The sequence below is a fragment of the Ochotona princeps genome, chromosome 10 (assembly GCF_030435755.1).
Source record: "Ochotona princeps isolate mOchPri1 chromosome 10, mOchPri1.hap1, whole genome shotgun sequence".
Lineage (NCBI taxonomy): Eukaryota > Metazoa > Chordata > Mammalia > Lagomorpha > Ochotonidae > Ochotona > Ochotona princeps.
In genome coordinates this window covers 37,277,315-37,282,740 of record NC_080841.1, presented here as the reverse complement: position 1 = coordinate 37,282,740, position 5,426 = coordinate 37,277,315, and the positions used below count along the sequence as shown (strand labels likewise).

General features: G+C 40.4%; 1 pseudogene; it reads left to right on the top strand.

Moving 5' to 3' along the window:
* The first annotated feature begins 1,485 nt into the window (after positions 1 to 1,485).
* Positions 1,486 to 2,091, top strand: LOC101535013 (mitotic spindle assembly checkpoint protein MAD2A-like; annotated as a pseudogene).
* Positions 2,092 to 5,426: the final 3,335 nt, after the last annotated feature.

The following is a 5,426-nucleotide window of genomic DNA, read 5'->3' as shown; positions in this document are numbered from 1 at the left end:
TAACTATGCTTTGTAAAAATGAAGAAGTTAAAGAAGGATTAGTGTATTGTGGTTATAAGTATCTAACATTTTTCAATGTTATGTTTTAATTTACTCAACTAACTCTCCAGATTCCTCTGTCATCTCTCTATGACCTCAGGAAACCCTGGTATTAATGCTTAAGGAAGAATTTGATAGAGAATGATAATACGACTTTCTGACTTCCTCTGCTGGTTCAATGTGAATTCTGCGTAGTTTAGCACTGTCTTTGGGCATCATATTCATTTCTGTGCTTACAGTATTTGATCAGATGAAAGATGATGCAACACTGCCAGTTGTACACATTAAAACCTAGAGAAGAATGTGGTTATTAAATATTGGAAAGAAACAGCACACAGCCACTGACAGTAGAATTTCCAGAACTCTAGACTCAGAGCTCTGGCTCAATGCACACAAGTCTATTGATTAATTGATCATCTCTGATAGCACTAATGACCAGAGAACCAGAAGATGTAAGAGGCAGGAAGAAAGTGTTATAAAGGGACTGTAAGTCTAGCAAGGGACACATGATTCTGGGAGACATCAACTTAGCATACATTTTTGCTACAAAGTTGTACTTTATAGACTTTATGTGTATATACACATTATATTCTCCTTTCCATCTTTCTCTGTTCCTATAAAGGGTAAATCAAAGTAAGTTATTCCATCAATCATCATAGACTGTAGAAAAGAGTAAAACATAAGGGAATCAGCTTTTGAAACTTGAAGAAAACCTAGAGAGTAACCAGCGGCCAGAGTTTGCCAGCGAGGAAACTGAGATTGCAGAAATGGAAGTGGTTGGATCTAACCACCAGTCCCGTGGAGCTTCCACGGGACCATCCTCAGTGGCCCCTCAGCATCTAATGTTTTGTGTCTGAAGATTCAACCAAGCACAGGCTGTAAATTTTCAGGACATTACTACTTCTGTAGGGAACAATGATATACCTTCCTTTTGTCATTATTTTCTAAATAGTACAACAGGATCACTGTTCACATAGCATCTACAGTGCAGTGAGTATTGTAATTAGTCCATGGATGACTGAAACAGACAGAATGATGGGTACTGGCATCCTTGGGTTTTTGGGCACCTAGAGGGTTCGAGAGTGATTGCCCTAAAGATACCCAGGAATGACTAAACTCAGAAGATGGAGTTACACAGATTTTGGTGGAGAAATTATCGTGGTGTTATTTCTCCTTTTAAAGAGTCACTGTGGTTAAAAAGATGTGCATATTCCTAATCACTGCTGGGTTTCTGCTTATGGTCATTTCCATTTCTCCCTGAATACTAGTGTAGGTCGTTGCATTGGAGACACAGAAAAGGGAAAACAAAATAAAGCCAAAGTCATAGCTTCTGTCAGTGAAGTTAAACCTCCAGGCTCATGATCATTCCCTTAATAACCACATTCCAGGAGCTTCAGGCATTTTAGTGTGCAGAGCCAAATGCATGTCCTCCTCTGAGGTCCTGGCATGGCTCTACAGCTCACCCAGGAGCAACATATTGCCCTGCAGGGGAATGCTGCAATTGTAGCTGAGTCCTTCTCATTTGGTATCAATAGCATTTTATACCAGCATGACATATATCCATCTGAAATCTTTACTCAGGGGCAGAAATGTAGATTCACCTTGCTTGTAACTACTTATAAAATACTAGAATAATATAGTGAAAAAGCTAAAGGATTGGTTATACAAGTGTTCAGTTCAGGTACCGGTGACAGTCATCTCAGACATTGAAAATAGTGAGGTCCTTGAAAAGTGGTGATTTAACAGCAAATGTGACAGGCTGCTGAAGAGGACAATGCTCCCAGAAAGAAGTTCCAGAAAGTTCCAGGTGAAATACACTCAGTGATCAGACCCATCACAGTTACAGAGCTGTTTCTGCCACTGTAGGAAGTTTCCTAGTCCCTGGATCTACTGCCTTACACTGAGAATGACTTGGTTGTTTCTGGAAAGTGGGAGGAGTCTGGACCACAGTTTATTACCAGTTCCGAAGAAGTCTGTCTCCATTTGTTTATTCACAACTATCACAAAGTAACTAACATGGTGACCTATAAAAACCCTCTTAATAACTGGTGATAAGAAAAATACTATAACTCTTAAATGTGGTTTTTCCTAAAAGGAACTCAATAATAGTTGGTAAGTTTTATCTCATTGGTTAAGTACTTTAATGACACTGTATATGACAGTTCCATTTGGGGGATATCTGACTTACCATGGGGCTAACATGTCAATTACACATCATGCAAAAGGACACAGATTTCATCAACATTTCAACGTCTAGTCTTTCAAAATAGTAGTTGTAGATAGGAAAACCTTTGTTATGAAGTTGAATACTTAAGTAAATCAAACATCTTGATCAAGTTGCTTGACTCAGAAAATAGATGGGGAGATATACATATAAATATAAAATACAGCAAAGGAAGTCTGAATATTCGAATTCTTTATTGAAATACTGAAAGTAACTGATGATATAGTCTTTTTTAATATTATTTTTATTGGAAAGGCAGATGTACAAAGAGGAAAGACAGAGAGGAAGATCTTCTGTCCCATGGTTCAATCCCCAAGTGGCCGGAGCTGAGCCAATCCGAAGCCAGGAGACTGGAACCTTTTCTGGGTCTCCCACATGGGTACAGGGTCCCAAGGCCTCAGGCCATCCTGGATTGCTTTCCCAGGACACAAGCAGGGAGCTGGAATGGAAGCTGAAGGGATTAGAACTGGAGCCCATATGGGATCCTGGTGAGTTCAGGGCAAGAACTTTAACTGCTATGCTATCACGCTGGGTCCTGATGATATAGTCTAAGGCAGCTGGTTTAGTGTCACGGTATGGAAACCACACCTCCATCACCCATGTATTCACTTCTGTAAGTCTTGGTGGGGCAGTGTTGTGCTGATACGCAGCCACTATTCTCCCAAGCCCTTAAAGCCCACCCTGGGGAAAGCGCTTCCTCTCTTGTGCTTCATCACTCCGACTCTTGCCTCCCGCAGTCCCGCTTGCTCTCTTGTTTCCTGCAGACAGACTGTGGGGACAGAGGTAGCCCCTAAACATGGCTCACTTAGGTCTGTACTTCTCACTCTCTGTCCGCTGCTTGGGTGAATCAACGAAGATGCAAATGCTAAGCTGTTTTGTATTTCTGATTTGTGTACTTTAAAGTGTTCCAGGAGAGGGGAGGTCTATGCAGACTACTAGCATTAATGGAATATGGGCAGAGAAGCCAAGAAAGGGTAAAGTAGTTTGTGGATGTTTGCAGTTTTATAAGTGTGGATGTTTGCAGTTTGTGGATGTGTCCAGCTTGACTGTTCTCTGTCTTTTAACATAATTTGTATTGCTGGAGAAGCTGGAACATAGTGTTCAGTTTAGCAGATGGGTTTCACAGTAAGGACCATTTCTTCTCAGGGTTTCTACTTCTGTTATCGCCAGATGGATGGTGGCATAGTAACTGCAGCTAGTACTAGGAAGGTGCGACTCCAAGCATGGTGGAGCTTCCTAGAGCTGCCGTCCCCAAGCTCAGCTAATAGTCTCCTTGGGACATCCTCCACTTGCATCTGGAGTGATCTTTCTCACTCGCCATAACACTAATAACCTCAGCGTAATGAAAATGTTGTTTTATTGGATCATCTTGTGATTTATTTCACTGTATAGTTTTGCATCAAAAAATACTTTTAATCATTTCATTTTAATTTACATAAATTGAGCTTATGAATCAATGAGTGTTTCTACTGTTTAATTTTCTGTAATGTGAAACTTCTAAACATTTTTTTTGTGTTTTATTAAAATCAAGCCTTCAACGACAATGATGATATAAAGTTAAATTTGTATGTTTAAAAAATAATCACATTCGGGGTGATTCCAGAGAGTAACATGCCTTTAGAAATGACCAATATGCTGATGCCTCCAAAACTGACTCATTGTAACTATATTCTTAGAACATGCAGCTCAAGTGCCTAGGTGATATTTTTCAACATCAAACAATATAATCTGGTGTACGAGGCCCCAAATTTTAACATGACTTCCCCACAGCCAAACTTCTACCTTCCCCACAATCTCTGCTTCAGTCAATGATCAGTCCAGATTTAGCATTCCTCTGGCCACAACAGTGGGGGACACTCCTGACTCTCCATTTCCCATGCCTTCGCCCATTCCTCTTGGTTGTCCCTCCAGCACGTTCCTACCTGACATTTCTAACGAGCCTCACTACGGGCACCAAGTCCTAGCCAGCAATTGACTGTATAGCAGACTCCCACCTGGTTTCCTGGGTTCCCCTCTTGCTTCCTGATGGTGCAGCCTCTACCCAGCAACAAAACACCCCATTTACACTCCATATCATACTGAGTCACTGCTTGCTCACATCCGCCAAAGCTTTCAATGTCAGAAAAAAAGCAGCTGTCACCATTGTAGATCCTAAAACAAGCTATCACTTTCCTGCTTTCTCACCTTGAACAAGCCACCCCCACCTCTAAGATCATCTTAGACTTACCCCAGTGTCTTGTCCAGTGCAGTTTCTTCTAGCCCGAATGCTCCTCTCTCAAATATGCATATGTGACACTCCTCTTCACTGCACACAGGTCTCTTGCAAACACATCTTGCTAAGATCTCCAAGAGGCTTAATGTTACCTCGCCTAAATTAGCACAGTCGTTCACCTTTATCCCATTTTCTTCTTCATTTGTCTTACAATCTTCATTCCCTAAGCTATGTTTCTCATTGACGTGATTTTTTTCCTGTTTCCATTAATATGAAAGTCCCCTGTGAACAGGACCCTTATGTCTTTTATTCACAGCTACATCCACAGTGCCTACAATAGCCTTGGTCCATAGTTGTTGTTCAATAATCACTTCTGTGATTAATGAATAATGAACTGTCTCTTTTTAAGTATCAACGTAGGATCACAGGTTGAATTTCTAATGACAGGAACCAGAAAGAACATTTACCCTGAGTAAGAGCCTGGGTCCTGTGTGCCCTCTTGTTTCTCTATCTGGTGTCCAGGGTCCTTGTGTGATTGAGCCAGTTTTTTGTTTGTTTGCTTATTTGTTTTTGCTGCCATTCGGTCACCACAATACAATTAAGTGACCGGAGACCACAGTACAACCAAGGAAGCGTAGCAGTTTATTGTGGCTTTATTTTGATAGATCCCATTCGGTTGCTCTAGATTCTCATTTTTTATAATTCTGTCATTGAGAGTTTTTGCTTAAGAAATATCCAAGTAAGAAAAACAAGCAAGATCATAAGACAAATTCTATATCATAAACTAGCTATCTCTATGAGCAGGCTCTAGTGCTATTACTTTGCCAACTGTATTTACCTATAAGCAAAAAAACCCAAAACTTTGATATGGGTTTGTAAATCCAAATTAATAACAAGCAATGCCATGCAGTTAAATTAATAACAGAAAAGATTTGAAAGAATGTTAAAACA